Raw genomic sequence first — 16,130 nt, 5'->3', positions numbered from 1 at the left:
GGCCTTTGGGGTCCACCCATTCCTCTGGTCCTTTTTGCATTTAATATCTGAAGGACAAAGGTAATGTTATGCACAAACGGAAAACACTGAATTATTCAGTGCTTCAACCTCCATTCTAACATTTTGTTAAAGCATATCTAACTGAGAATATTTAACAGTAGGCCATACCTGTCAACATTTGGGTACTGAAATACGGGAGATCTGAACGATGGGGGGGGGGGGGGGGGGGGGATCTGAACGATGGGGGGGAGGGGGGGGGATCTGAACGACGGGGGGGGGGGGTTGCTTGGTTAAAAACAAAAAAAATTATGTGATTACTCACGATAAAAAAAACTTGTTTTTTATATATTTTATAATGTCATAATTTCACATTTAATCTCCAAATTAATGTAGAAACAACAAAGACCGTATATTTTAATTATTTGTCTAAAAGGTAAGAAATATACAGAAATTTTATAAAGTTATCAAACAGTTTGCACTGCATAAATGTTAAATTATACATAGATGAATCATTATTAAAGTTACAAATGTTCTTTTGTCAAGAGCAGTGAGTGTTTTTCTCTGTTCCCTGTGTTCTTTGATTAACTTTACTGACAGAAAGATTTTTTGGCTACTGTGTCTTTAAGAGCAGTCGCTGCTGACAGAGAGACGCACGCGGATCTCACACGCGCATCATTCTCTCACAACTCTTCTTTGTTCATTTAAAACTATTTAACTAATTTAAGAGTGCCCAGTCTGCTCTTATGAGGATAGGCTACTCGACAAAACGGACATTTTTGCAGAATTGCGTGTTAGTTCGGTCAACTTCAAGCCGAAAGAGAACTCGATTCCGGCGCTCAATTTGTCTTTGCGTGAATGGTTTAAAAGCATTTGCAAGAATACAAGCGCATCATATAATGTAACGCCAGCCAAAGGATGACAGAAAAAACGTATGCTGCGTTAATTACGTGAAATATTTACCACGGAGTCTTCTCCTCCCATTTCTACCAGTGATCGCTTTATTCAACTTCCCGCGTCGATCTGCGCACGTCAACAGCGCAACTGAGTTGTAGGTTGCCAGGTTTAACTCACAAATGGGTTGAAATGTGGATGATGTGTTGATTGCGCGAGTAGGATGGGTTTCATACAAGATCTGGCAACTGGGCAACCTTGGAATAATATATTGATGTGATTATTCATATAACAACGTTTGGGAACACAAATTACGGGAGTTTCACGGGAGAAAGGACAAAACGGGAGGGGGGCGGGAGATGGGTGTGAAATACGGGAGAGTCCCGGTGAAAACGGGAGTGTTGACAGGTATGCAGTAGGCTAATGCACAGTTCATAAGCTACCCCTTTATATAGCCTACAGTAGCCTACTTAAATGTGTAATAATAATAATAGTAGGCCTACAGTATTATTCATATTTAAATAATAATGCATTCTTAGTAATAATAATAATAATACTATTGTTGTATAATACCGTAATTTATACATTTAATTAAATTTAATTTAATGTGGTAGCCCACTTTAAAAAACATGGTAAAAAAGGTAACACTTTACAAAAAGGTCTTATTTTTGTTTTAACACTGTAACGTTTCTGCCTTTAAACCGTTTTAAGTACAATCAACTTGGATGTTTGAGTCATTTCAACTTAAACTGACCCTAAAAAAAATTGTTGAATCTTGTATAACATAAAAAAAGTTTAAAATAGCTTATTTTGATAAGTTAAAACAATGTAAAAACATTGCAAACACATTTATTGTTTTATAGTGAATAAACATTAACATTAACTATAAGAAATGCTGTAGAAGTATTGTTCACTGTAAGTTCTTGTTAACTATAACTGTTAACAAATGAAAATTGTAAAGTTTTACCATAAAAACTTTAAACTATAAAAATATATAACTAATTCATCTGAGATTATTTAACAGTAATCAGTATGTATTTCATAATGTACAGTGGTAATCATTTTATTCATATGACTAAATTATATAAATGGTACCGTACATTTTACAATATGGTAAAACATTATATTTTAAAAGGAACTGCAATTTATTTTATGTTAAAATGTGTGTTAGAAATAAATAAATAAGTATAATTTATTTAAATAAATAATGGACCAACAAATTATTAAGGCAATATTAAGACAATCCCCATAATTCTCAGCACAATCCATCATATATTAGATTTTGTTTTTAAAAAGTTTCTAAAGTTAGCCTATAATAGTTGCACATTCATTTTGGCAAATTTGCTCTGACTCTAAGATATATGTGAGCAGGATTTTTAAGGCATAACATAACTGGATTAAGGACATGCCCATTAAACGTTTGCTATTAAAGCTCCAGGTTGTTTTTACTCGCTATTTGGGTCACTTTCCAGTTGAAGGAAGTCTGCAAGTTTCAGAGCTTATTGGGTTTTTTTAATCTCACCGTATTTCCTTCTTTTCAACCCATTTACACACATGAGATGTGATCAGCTTTTCCCTTGACTTCATATTCCAGATTTATGAAATGCACATGCTGCATGATATTGTTGTCTCGTGCGTTTCTCATATTTCTGCCCCAGAGGACTTCAGCTCTTGTGAAGCTGTCTTGGCCTCATTGGTAAACAGATTGTGTGTGCTAACTAGCCTAAGGTATAAAACAATATATTCTCTGTGGATCATTTTGATATATTGCCATAGTTTGACATACAACATTCCTAATGTTGACACTATTTTTGTATAAATGGGTTAATAAATAAAAATGTTATATAGCTGCAATATTTTTTTTTGTCTTATATCCATTATAAGGGCTTTCAAAGAAGAGAAAAATTGTGTTTTTAGAGGACCCTGATTCATAACCTGTAAATCCTATTCTAGAGTAGGCCTATGTACTGACCTCTGTGCAAATCTATGAAGACAAATGACCAATAGAGGGCGTCAGAGTGTACAGTATTGGGGATTTATCCGTTCAAAATACAGGGCCTCCTTTGCTTTAGTAGAAAGCCTTAGTGTATTTGTAAATATTTTCTGTTCTTTACTTGCTAAACCAGCAATACACTTAACAAAATAATTAACATATTTAGAGAAGCAACACGGTTTTTTTTCCTATATATTATTATTATCATTATTATTATAGGCCTGTACAATATAATATTCTCTGCAGTTACAAAATGCTTCAATTAAATTCAATGTCATGGCATTATAATCAATGGCCATATTGTCCTTACATATTATTTCCATTTATTTATTATTAGATGAGTACACTGTAAAAAAAATTAAGTTGTTGCCTTAAATGTTTTAAGTACAATCAACTTGAATTTTTGAGTTATATCAACTTAAATTACATTAAACTGACTTGATAATTTGTTGAATCTTGTGCAACTTATAAAAAAAGTTGAAAATGGCTTAACTTATTTTGATTAGTTAAAGCAATGTAAAAACATATGTTGTCATAACTTATTGATCATATTATTGTTTACAGTGTAGGCTATATTTTGAGTTTTGAAAAATCATTCAAATAGGTACATAACTAACAAATATTACAAATTGCAATATTAATGAATAGTCAATCAACGCCAAGTACCATCTTATTTCTGTTGATTGACATTTGAGAAAAGTTTTCCATTCAAATTAAATCCAATTTTGAGGAATAAATTATTCTGAGAAATGTAATTTAAAAATGTCCAAAAACTCCATTATATATATATATATATGTGGGCGGATTTTTTTTTATTTTATAAAACAGAAAAGTAGAATAGAAAAATAAAACAAATAATACAAATTTCCATTGTCGTTTAAAAAAAAAAAAAAATATATATATATATATATATATATATATATATATATATTCTGTTTTATAAAATAAAAAAATTAAGGATGGTTTCAAGCCATTACTAGTTGTGCGAAATGGTCTTTGAATATAAATACGTAATAATTCACATAAATACAAAAAAACATGCGCCTTTATCTATCAACATTATAATATTTTAATATTAATAATAGTACATGTTCAAATAGTCTTTTGCTTTTATACCAAACAGTAGCCTATTGTTTATAGTCTATATATATATTATATAAAGTAGGCTACCACAAACTGAGCCAGCAGTCCTACAGGCAGCTGTTTTCCAGAGGTGGGCGGAGTCTGCAGCACATTTCTTACGTCAATCAATAGACATGAAAGGGGGATGTGGGCGGAGTCTCTTGCTTCTTTACGTCATTCAAGTGGGGGCAAGAGATGAGGTGGGCGTGTCTTCGGTGGCACTGCTGCATCAGTGAATGACATGAGGATGTGAAAGAATACAGCGGGTTGGGCATATGATTTTAAAGCCATTCTCGAGCGGACTGATATATGGACGATGAGGAATACACCAAGGACTGACTGAGGAACGGTAAGACGCGTCTTAAATAATAGCTTACTGGCACGAGGAGCATCTGTGTGTGCGATAAGAGGCTGTAGGGATCCTTGCGCAGGTGCACCTGTCTTCTGTACGTGGCCGGACCGCTATAAGACGCATCTTGCGGGTATACAGTGTTTTTATTTATTTATTTTCCCAATCGAGGCCAGTTTCAACAAAGGAACTTGTGTGGCATAATAAATAGCCGATTATTTGCTGGATTTGAGGTAAGGGCGTCTTTCAGCGCATCATCATCAAATCCATTGCGATATGATTGGGGATTGAATTTTCTTTGTCTGTACACACATTATATGACTATATATCAGTATGGGTTGGGACTGTTGCGTAACAGGCTGACAGGGGGGGGAAGCCGTTTGTGGATTACAAAATAATGATCAAATATATCCTATTAGGCTGTATTTGATGTAAGAGGAGGATGATAGGTGGATGCATTCATGTTCAATGCCTCTGTAGGCACAAATCCATAGAAGAAATCAGCATGCGTGTGTGTGTCAAGAAGGCTCTTTGGTTATTCGACCTACAGATCCTTTTTTAATATATTGCCAACTTTAGGTGCTATGTATGGGCTGAAGGTACCTGTAAACAACCTACTAGCTATCCAATGGTGCGTTTAGGCCCTGAGCTGGGCTGTTGAGCTCAGTATTTTTTTTTTTTTTTTTTAGCTTAAAGGTGCACTCAGTAAATTTTTTTCTCAACCAAAGTTTTAGAAATGCACAACAGTTTTGGAAAAACCTGTAAAATGCTGAGATTATTTGTAGGCTACATTAGGCTGGTGGTTCTCAACCAAGTGGTTGCATTCAATTTCCAGGGAGCTTCGAGATTACTTATTTATAATTATTAAAAATAAATTAAGGTACATAAAGCGTAATGTACAGTTAGTTGTTGCTGGTCACAAAGTGGCTAGTTACTAAATAAATAAATAATTTGAAAAAATATTATATTTGAATATAATTGTATAATCTTGTAGAGACCATCTGCGCGGGACTGCTTCCCGAAATTGTTCTCCTTAAATTATATCTTTAATGGAGCACATTTGTCATCATTCCAGAAGTAAATATATTGTCTATATTGCTGAATTGTTAAAAAATATTGTTTAATCACATAAGTTTGAGAATCACTGCTCTAGGCAGTATAAAAAATATAAAAAATAACTCTTATTTTACATGGAGCGGGTCGCCCCCTTAGGCACCATTTTGAGATCATGTGACCAGAGTTACTAATACTTCTATTACTAATTGCAAAAATACTATTTTCTTTATATAGCACTTTAAGCAAGTGCTTACAATGCTATATAAAAAATAATTTAAGCATAAAAAGAGAAACATACAGGAAAAGAAACAAAACAAAACATAAAACAACTGCAGTTAGAAAACAAACGCCATACATCCAGGCCAGTAGGTGTCAGTATAAAGTCCAAACACTACTTGTACTTTTATGACAAAAATTTACTGACTGCACCTTTAAGCTTAATTTGATTCATGAAATATTGTTGCTTTGCCTTAGTTAAAAAAATATTGGGAATTTCGTAGCTGGCCAAAAGAGTATGTTTCGCCAAAGCTGGCCAAAAGAGTATGGCCAAAAGGCTACATTTACTCTGTTACTTTGTTTGTGCAGCGCAGAGCAGCTCTCTAACACATGACATGACAGACAACTAGTCGTCCAGTCCAGTTGCGTTCACACAGCACAGGTTTTCTGAGTCCTTCAAATAACTGAACTGTGTGTGAACATAGCGTATTAAGGAGTCAAATAGTGGACGTACAACCGTATTCTGCTGCTGTCTGAACATGGCCTTTAGATTCCTGACGTTGACTCCTGAATGATTCTAACTTATATAACAGTGTTAATGTTGTGTGCTTGTGGTTTCTTAAGAATGGAAGTCATTCGGGAAGTTATTGGAGGCCTGAATTCAAGCTTGGCCTCTAACGCTGTTGTCAGTTTGTTTTAGCATCAAACAGCACTCACAAGAACGCATTGAATACCTTGAAAAATATTTTCTTTTCTCATTAACAGCTTCTCTGTAACAGGAGACTTTCATCCATTGAAGTTAGACATTTCTGGCAATGTGCAGACAGGCTTTATAATGGTGTGTGTCAAGCAACCGTTTGTTTTGTCTTTGAGTTTTTCATAATGTTGATTAAAAAAAATATACTGTACATTTATGTGCATTTTAGGATATGTATATATACACATCGGCCACTTTATTTGGCACACCTTGCTAGTACTGGGTTGAACCCACTTTTGGCTTCAGAACTGCCTTAATTCCTCGATTAAATGATTCAACAAGGTGCTGGAAACATTCCTCAGAGGTTTTGGTCCAAATTGACATGATATGATCACGCAGTTGCTGAAGATTTGTCGGCTGCACATCCATGATGTGAATCTCCCATTCCTCCACATCCCATCCCTATTGGATTGAGATCTGGTGACTGTTGAGGCCATTTGAGTTTAGTGAACTCATTGTAATGTCAAACCAGTTTGCGATGATTTGAGCTTTGAGACATGGCGTGTTATCCTGCTGGAAGTATCCATCAGAAGATGATACACTGTGATCATAAAGGGATGGACATGGTCAGCAACAATATTTAGGTAGACTGTGGTGTTTAAACAATGCTCAATTGGTACTAAAGGGCACAAAGTGTGCCAAGAAAATATACAACACACCATTACACCACCAGCAGCCTGAACCATTGATACAAGGCAGGATGGATCCAAGCTTTCATGTTGTTTACACCAAATTCTGACCCTCCATCTGAATGTCGCAGCAGAAATCGAGACTCATCAGACCAGGGGCGTTTTTCCAAACTTCTACTGTCCAGTTTCGGTGAGCCTGTGTGAATTGTAGCCACAGTTTGCTGTTCTTATCTGACAGGAGTATCACCGGTGTGTGTTCTGCTGCTGTAGCTCTTCTGCTTCAAGGTTTGACATGTTGCGAGTTCAGAGATGCTCTTACCTAGGTTATAACCAGTGGTTATTTTAGTTCCCTTTCTATCAGCTGGAACCAGTCTAGCCATTCTCCTCTGACCTCTGGCATCAACAAGGCATTTTCACCCACAGAACTGACGCTCGCTGTATATTTTCTCTTTTCAGACCAATCTCTGTAAACCCTAGAGATGTCTATGCGTGAAAATCCCAGTAGATCAGCAGTTTCTGAAATACTCAGACCAGGCCGTCTGGCACCGACAACCCCATGCCACGTTCAAAGTCACTTAAATCATCTTTCTTCCTCATTCTGATGCTTAGTTTGCTTAGTTTCGTCTAGACCGTCTACATGCCTAAATACATTGAGTTGCTGCCATGTGATTGGCTGATTAGATATTTCCGTTAACGTGCAGTGTACCTGATAAAGTGTCCGGTGACTGTGTATATAATATTTTTAAAACCACCTGAATTATCCAGCAATATTAATTTCTGATATTGTAAAATAACTAGGCCCTTGCAAACTGGATTACAATCTGAGTTGACAGCCATTATTAATCCTACTAGGGACTTAAGGTTAAACTCAAAGCATTAGAAAATAGCAAAAAGATAAAGAGATATTTTCTTAATCCCAGAAGGGAAATTTTGAAAAGGTGAATCCGTGAAAACAAGCTCCGACAGTACACTGATCCGACAAAACTCGACGAAGTGTCTGTTGCCGGCTGTCTGTGCAGACCTTCACCCAAGTAGGTGGCACACAAGAATACGAATGACCTTGACCTGATTGTTTCAAATGCTGCCATACAATCCAGGATGCCCCTATTGACCCAGCCTGCAAGACTCCAGCTTTCTTTTCCAAAACATTGATGATTTGGAGACAGATGGAACGATCAGGGCAGGGCACCAAAGTGGACACCCCGGGCCGACGCAGCCACTGTGCAACGCGACACCAGGGGACAATGTTTGGCAACTGATCAGTTACTACATGTAATTCTGTCCATGTCACAAACACTTTACTAGCAGAGCTGAGGTCGCTGAGATCGGCTCCACAGTCTGACATTCACTTTATTAATTTGTTACAAGAGATCACGGACTTGGGACGTGGCCAGAGTGAACAAACAATGCTAAAGAAATTAATAATAATAATAATATCTAATTTTTAAATATTTATTGATCTGATGGATTGCCACTTGATATCCCATATTTAATCTTGGGTTTGAAGCTAAACCAGTTGATATCCACTGTTTTGTGCTCTATGACTGATGTATTTTTCAAAATATTATCAAGATTGTGAAATACTTGATATTCCAATTCTTAAATGTGTAAGTAAATGTATTTTGTGTTTTAAATACTCTAATAATGATTATGTTAGTTGATTAGTAGGTCAACGAGCAAGGGCGCCAATGTAAGCCGATACTCCATTTAATAGTGTATAAGAACATATGCGCACAATAATGTTTCCCACTTGTCCAGTGTCTGCACTATTTCTCTCCAAATGTTATGAGCGATAAAATGTATTTGATATATTTTAAACTAGAGTTGTGTGTAACTCTTAACCCCTTCATACAAGTTCTCATCAACAAAAGCATTTGTTGTTCCTGCGTCTCCAGTAGTTTGTTGTTATTCTGTGCAAAAACATTCAAGGCGCATGTGCAAGGAAGTTGAACTGGCTAGAAAGATTGAGCTGCATGCATACAGGGATGCAGGGATGATGTATTTTTGTAGGCCAAAATTTGGAAACGAGTTAGTATTTTAGCACTTCCGGTTCCGTCGTCTTGTAGTCAATGTTTTTTTTTAAATATTTTTTGGTTAAATGCTTGAAATAAGGTCTGTGGTGAACACAAGCTCAAGTTTTTTGCATGTTTTATTCTACAAAACAAAATACCCTCTTGTGATTTAAAAAAAAAAAATCTTTTACTTGTAAAATTAGGTTGCTAGCAAGAGGCTAAATGGGACTACAGAGCTTGTCGGGACATTAAATGTCATCTCATCTACTCACTAGTCCACCTTCACAGCCTCGTTGTGTTTGTTACCGTGCTCTTACAAACTAATATAACTCAAACTTTCAGCGAAAAATGTAAAAAAAAAAGAAGACTGAAATAGTTGTTGGAAGCATAATGATGGTGAGGTTGAAGTAATGTGACCGTGGTGTAGTTCATTTATAGCCTACGTTTAGCTTTTGACTTCTGCTGATATTTACACTTCAAAATTGTGTTTTGATGATTATCATGATTATCAGATTATCATGATGAACTAGAACAAAACACGTAGCAAGAACCATAAGCTTTTGATAGTCACAGACCTTAATTTATGCAATAATCCAAAACCCAAATAAAGTCCCAAATAGCACCATAAAAGTGAGTCCATACATATATATTCCAAGTCTTCTTAAACCATATGATTTTTTGGTAACACTTTATTTTACAGTGTCCTTGTTACAAATGTTACATGTACTTTTTAATTTTGCATAATTACATGCAACTAACCCTCAACTAAATCCTAATCCTACCCTAACCCTATAGTAAGTACATGTTGTTAATTAAATCTACTCAGTAATTAATTGTATTATTACACTGTAACAATGACACCTTAAAATAAAGTGTAACGGATTTTCTTTTTTTCATTTAAATTCTGGTCCATTGGAACTTTCCATCATTATTCTCTGTCTATGCATTTGCAAACTTGGCACATCAAGAGAAATTTAACTACCAATTGCCATAAACACATTGTATGCACTTCATTGTCAGTCCCTGTTGTAGGAAAGTATCTGCCAAGAACAAATGTAAATGTAACCAAGAGTGAGGGAAAATTTAGTATATCACCGTCCTTTTCCCTAAGATGTAACTCTATAAAGCATAACATCCTCCACATTTTTAGACTAGGCTATATTTAGTGTCAACATGAAAGTGGTTTAAATATAGGAAATAGCTGTTGTATTTTGCATTTAACTTTTGGAAAAGTGTAATGTGTTGTCCTTTTTGATTGTTTGGCTTGGTAAAAGTTGTCAAGACCATTTCAGTGTTGCTCAACTGGGCTTACAAAGGAAGCTCATCCCATCAAAGGCAGAAGCTGCTTTTTTTCCGCAGAATTCCATCTGCCTCCCACCTCATTCTCCAGAAGTTTTAGTCCTTGAGATGAGATGAAATGAGTCAAGTGGCCCACAGCAATCAGTGCTCAATCACTGCACGGGGCTTTTGAAGTGCTCCCCGCTCCCTCCGCGGCTCCACAGGTGGGGAAGCAATGTTAAGTGGTCTGTCCACAAGAAGGGAGAGGTCACCCAGAGGGCAAAAGGGATTGTCGGGGAGGAGCGGTCCACGGAGAAAACGTAGGGAATGAAGGGATTGAAAAGACAGCGGGAGAAAATCAGGAAGGGTCGCGCAGGTCAGAGTGTGGGACGGGGTCGTTCTGTGATGACTTTTCATTTCCTGAAATCTCTCTCGTTCACGATCTCCGTCTCTAATCTCGGTGTTAACGTTCATGCTGATTGTCGGGCCGTGCATACAGACACTCAGATACTCCAGATCAAGGAAAAGCTTGCCAGTATAGTTATATATAGGCCAAATCAGGCCACAAAGGAAGATGGATGGATGGATGGATAGATCCATAGTAGCATGTGTATGTGATGACCTTTGAGACAATGTTCACTTTAATCCTATTTGAATTCAAAGTGACGACTGACAAGATGTGTGCTGATGAGTTTAGATTGTGTGAAGCAGAGTGCAGAGGTTTATAGAGGAGAATATGGCTTGTTGTGGGATGTGTCCTTGTCTGAGGAATTGTAATGAATTTGCAGCTTCTCAAACAGTTCATTCTTTTGTTGTGTAAAGTTTATGCTGACCTGAGATTAGGGATGTACTGAATTTTGGCAGAAGTTATTTTAAATTTGTGTTTTTATAGATTAGCCTAAATTTTAGAAACTTCCCCAGCTATAATTTTTTATTTTGTTCATATTTTTTCTGAAGAAAGACAAACATAAATAGTGACGAAAGCCAAATTTGAAATGCCACGGATAAATATATTAAAGAGTAATCCATTATTATTATTATTTTTAATACCCCTCTACAAAATAGTGTATTACACAGTTAATATTATTATAATATCTGGGCTGTCTTTTTCTTTTATGTATTTCTTTTACAGTATATGCAGTATTAAATATGGATATTTGTTTTTGAGATTTGCTAAAGATAACATTTAACAACATTAGTATTAGTGTTTTTAAAAATGAACTTCAAGGCAGTGTTAAACGATGGCAAAGTTAATCTAAATGTTAAAATAGGAGAATGAGCTGTACAATTAAATATCCAATAATGAACCAAATACAGATAAATAAATAAAATAATGGCGTAATCATACCACAGTTCAAATATTGACAACAATAGCTTTTCTAGAAATAGTTCACCCAAAAATTGAAAGTCACAATTCGCTTAATTAAGTCCTTGAGTGTTTTGTAACCAAACGTCATGACGTCACAGAACTAAAACAAGTCACTTGCTGTATTACCTAGTAGAGATGTCCTCAAGAAAGATCAGCTTGTCCTCATGAGCCGAAGTGAGAGTCAAACTTCAGACGTGACTGACAGTCTGTGGAGAAATTCAAAGTGTGGTGAGGAATCAAGCTGACAGCTCAGAGACTGGACCAGGAACAGAGGCCATGGGACGGAGGACCTGACAGGTTAAATATGCCCCTCAATCCGACAGACGTTGGGTCAGGTCAGGACTCGCTGGTGTGAGGCTGAAGAACATACTGGAGACGGGTGAGAAGTTCTTATGATGGAGGTATGAGGACAGGGTTACTGAAGGTCAAGGTCATGAATTTTAATTTGTTTGTTGATCTAGATCAGACCTGGGCATTGTACGGCCCCCGGGCCACATCAGGCCCTCTGGCTATCCTTGACCGGCCCACGTAATGTAATTGGTAAATAAAAGCTGGAGTCCGTAATTTTTTTTTATTTTCTCAATATATAAAAAATTAGATATTGAGTGTGTACATCATGAATCAATGTTCCAAACCGTGTTTGTGTCTTATCCTGAATCACTATGGTACACCTATAATCAGTGTTTATATTCGGACTATTTTAGGCCGGTCGAGTCGGCACCGCTGCAGAGTAACACTGTCCCTGAGTGACTCGTCATAGACATGAGAGAAGTAGTTCCGGCTGCAATGTTCTTCCGCAATACGCATGCAGTTCTGTTTAATAACCGCTAGAGTGCCAAAAGTTATGGACTGCTGTCAAGGCAACTGATTTTGTTTATTTTATTTACGTCAGTCACAGTGTGTGTGACATGCACCTTCACTCAACTGTATTCGCGCTCATGCAGGACAGCGTTCAAGAAATGCGAGTTTACCGTTAGCCCTTAAATATGTCAGCTAAAAAAAGAAAGTTTTTGTGAATGTTAATTAAATAGTTATATAATTGTGTGTTGTGTTAATTTAATTAATTTCATTTACTGTTTTTCTTTTTTGAGAGAGATGTAATATATTGGGCAGAACTGAGTTAAGTGTATTGGTCCGGCCCTCTATAACCGCCCCAGTTTCTCATGTGGCCCCTTGGGCAAATTAATTGCCCACCCCTGATCTAGATGCTTCTTGATGGATCTACAGAAAATTACACTCATATAAGGATCTGATTGGATTTATAATTAAACCAAGGAAGCAATATCTTGCTCATTGGTCCATCGTTAAAAATAAGTAGTCTGTAATGTATAGTTTGTTTTGGGTTCACGTTTCATGTGTCCTGTATTGTCATGTGACTCCCTTGCCATCATGTGATCCTGCCATGTGCCTCTCTTGTGTCAAGTTGCCATTGGTTAATATTGTCTTAATTATGTTCACAGGTGTGTCTTGTTTAGTCACTAGTCCTTGTGTATTCAAGCCCTCATGTTTGCCATGCGTCTTGCTCTAGTATTGTTTGTGTAACCACTGTTTGGTGAGTTTTCAGATAATGTTTAAGTTTATAGTTCCATGTCAAGCCAAGTCTTTGTTTAATTTGAGATTGTTCATGTTTGAATTTAATAAATACTGCACTTGGGTTCTTCAAACTTGCCATCAGTGGAATCATTACATAGGCAAGCACTGATGATAATCACATTGTTTATTGCACAAGCTGACTGGTTTATGTCGCATCTGGAGCCAATGAGCTTGCTGCTCAGCATTTACAGTAAATGACTGGTTAGCATTCACCATAGCGGTTTGCAGCACGTTTTCAGAGTTTCTCTGAAACCCTCCAGCATCCCCAGCTCCACCTGTATAGATCTGCTATAGGTAATTTTATATATGCTATTTATGCAGTATGTATTTGCAGAAGAATGTACCTGTACTTGTTTGTTGTCATGATAGAAATAGACATAGCCTAAATCCCGTAGCAGATCTAGGCAGGTGGAGGGTTTCAGAGGAACTTTGATAACGTGCTGCTGGATTAGTCAACAGAATTAAAATGAACCAGACTATTTAAATGTTGTGTAAGGAATCTCATTGGCTGCTGTATCATCAGAGGCCAATCAGATTGTGTCATGTGGTAATGATGTGATTGCCCTCGAGTTTCATGACTAGTTATTTCATTGTAATTATCTTTTGAAAAGGTTGACAGAAGCTCCTTAAATAACATTGGAAATATATATATATGGCCTATATGCATATTATTAAAATGTTCAATTAAATGTAAATATTGTTGGTTAATTTGAAAGCATGTAATTCCATGTCTAATTTACCAAATTTCTGAAACTTCCCTGGCTAAAATTTTTTCATTTGCTAATATTTTTTTCTGAAGAAAGACAAAATTTTAAATCCCATGGGCGGTGAATATGATTCACCCATCTATAAAATAGTGGATTACTCTGTAAATATCAATCCATGGCATTTCATATTTTGGCATTCTTCTTAATTTATGTTTTGCTTTCACCAGAAAAAAAAAATACGAAAATAAATGTTTTTATTACCATATTTAAGCAGATTCTGTAAAATTGTATGGGTGTTTCCCCTGATTTTCCCCCAGAATAAGCTAGAAAATATATTCTGTGTGGGCCTGGAAATTTAATTAGCTGACGTTTTGATTTTTAACAGGTTACACACATTAGACTCATGTGTGACTCAAACAGTGATGCATTTACAGGAATCTACAAGATGTTTGAGTAGGATGTGGAAACGAAATTGGCATTGATTCCATTGTTGTTCAAGAACAGCTGCAGGAGTAAAAATCTGAATGGGGATTTTAGTTCACACTTGTAATATTTAACCTACAGTATGTTCTTGATGTCACAAGTGTTACAGGATGTTGCAGTAATACTGTTGTTAGCACGTCATCTTATCACCATGAACTTTTAAGAAGTATTTCATGGAGTGATTTCAGTCTCCCAATGATTTCAGGAGTAAATAGTTCAGAAGTTGTTTAAGAGGTTAAATAGTGCTATGTCTTTGTCTCCTATACATTTTCACACACAGTTAGCATGCTAGTGTTGTGCTTTAGCTGTTAGACAGCACAGTAAAATCCACATTTAGAAGCTGCCTTCAATTTTGTTAACTTTGCTGTTACAGCTAAACATATTTAAGCCCATGTGTCAACATTTAGTCAACATGCACTGAATCTTGAGCATCTTGTGGCATGAACACTTCATTTTTACAACAGCAAATATTTCCATTTTCTGTTCAATATTAGGCTAAGAAATGGCCACACATGTTAGTGTTAACAATGCTAACATTATCAGTTGTTGTTTATCTTCTAATTGAGGCGGCGTTTGGACATTTTGAGGCTGCTTTTTTGCTTTTGTTTTTATTTGACACCAGTTCATCTGTTTTGTGAACAATAGCTCAAATTTGTGGAGGCGGGTGTGTTAGCTCAAATAAGGAAGCTAAAATCTGCCCTTTCTGCCTTTTCTTCACTGATGCACGTTATTCCAAATGCAGAAATCTTTCATTGAAATCTCTTAAATTACTTTCCTTTTGAGGGGTCGTTTACGTGACACATTTTTTAACTAAAAAGGAAAACGTTTAATCCATTTTGGCCGTTCATTTACACGGCAGCGGCATGTCGGGGGCCTGAAAATGCAAACAACTGTGAGAATAGGTTTCAAAGTGCAAGTTTTTGAAAACTATACCGTTATTGTCAAGATTCAAGATTGAAAGCGGTGATGTCATGTGCATGCATATTACGTGTTCAGTCTATATGTGCGTAGTCTTTCTTTACAAAGTGACATCGCCACCTACTGGCCTGGCATTAATAGTACAGGGTTTTTAGTCGTTCTCACGGGTCCGTGTGAACGGGGATCATTTTGACAACATTGTCATCTGTACATGAAAAACGAAAAGGAAAAACTTTTCAGTTTTTAGGACATCGTTGTCTTGTAAACATGCCCTGAGTTACGGTCACCTTATTTTACCTCTGTCCATAAGGGCTTTTCTCACTGAAGAAACATTTTCATAGTTCCTGTAACTATTGGCCCCTTTTTGGCGTGTTTGGACCGCAGGAACCAAACGATTATATTTCTAGAAACGCCTTTTAGGGGAATTTAATAAGCTCAACCAGTGACTTAAGTATACGTTGATTAGTCAAACGCATGCCATATGAAAGAGGCACCTTCCATTTTTAATGGCACATACTTACTCCAGGAACTATCTCCATGAACATGGAAAACAGTGATAGATAGCATTTATATTTCGCCTTTTTGTTGCGAATGCAAGCAGGAAAATGGTCCTAGGGGGAAATTTAGTTCTCGGTGACCAGTCCCCTGGTGGCTAGTTCCTATAATAACTACCCAATGTAAAAACCCTTCTAGTTTGTGATAGCCATTTGCCTTCATTTTGGGAATAAAATGAGTTGCAAATGCCATTTGTGTTGTT

The 16,130-nt window shown here is 36.5% G+C and overlaps 1 protein-coding gene across 3 annotated transcripts in view; it reads left to right on the top strand.

Annotated features, from left to right (window-relative positions):
• Nucleotides 1-4,223: 4,223 nt before the first annotated feature.
• The window catches only part of otud7a (OTU deubiquitinase 7A), a 79,881-nt gene continuing 67,974 nt past the window's right edge, over nucleotides 4,224-16,130 (top strand). Inside the window, exon 1 of one of the 3 annotated variants that reach the window (XM_079603254.1) lies at nucleotides 4,224-4,355. The gene's annotated coding sequence lies outside the window, so the exon portion shown is untranslated. Of the gene's footprint in view, nucleotides 4,356-11,858; nucleotides 12,074-16,130 lie in introns of those variants that run through there. The other 2 variants (XM_079603256.1, XM_079603257.1) reach the window with 2 other exon arrangements.

This window comes from Phoxinus phoxinus, assembly GCF_949152265.1.
Source record: "Phoxinus phoxinus genome assembly, chromosome: 25".
NCBI classification, from domain to species: domain Eukaryota; kingdom Metazoa; phylum Chordata; class Actinopteri; order Cypriniformes; family Leuciscidae; genus Phoxinus; species Phoxinus phoxinus.
This window is presented reverse-complemented; position numbering and strand designations above follow the sequence as displayed.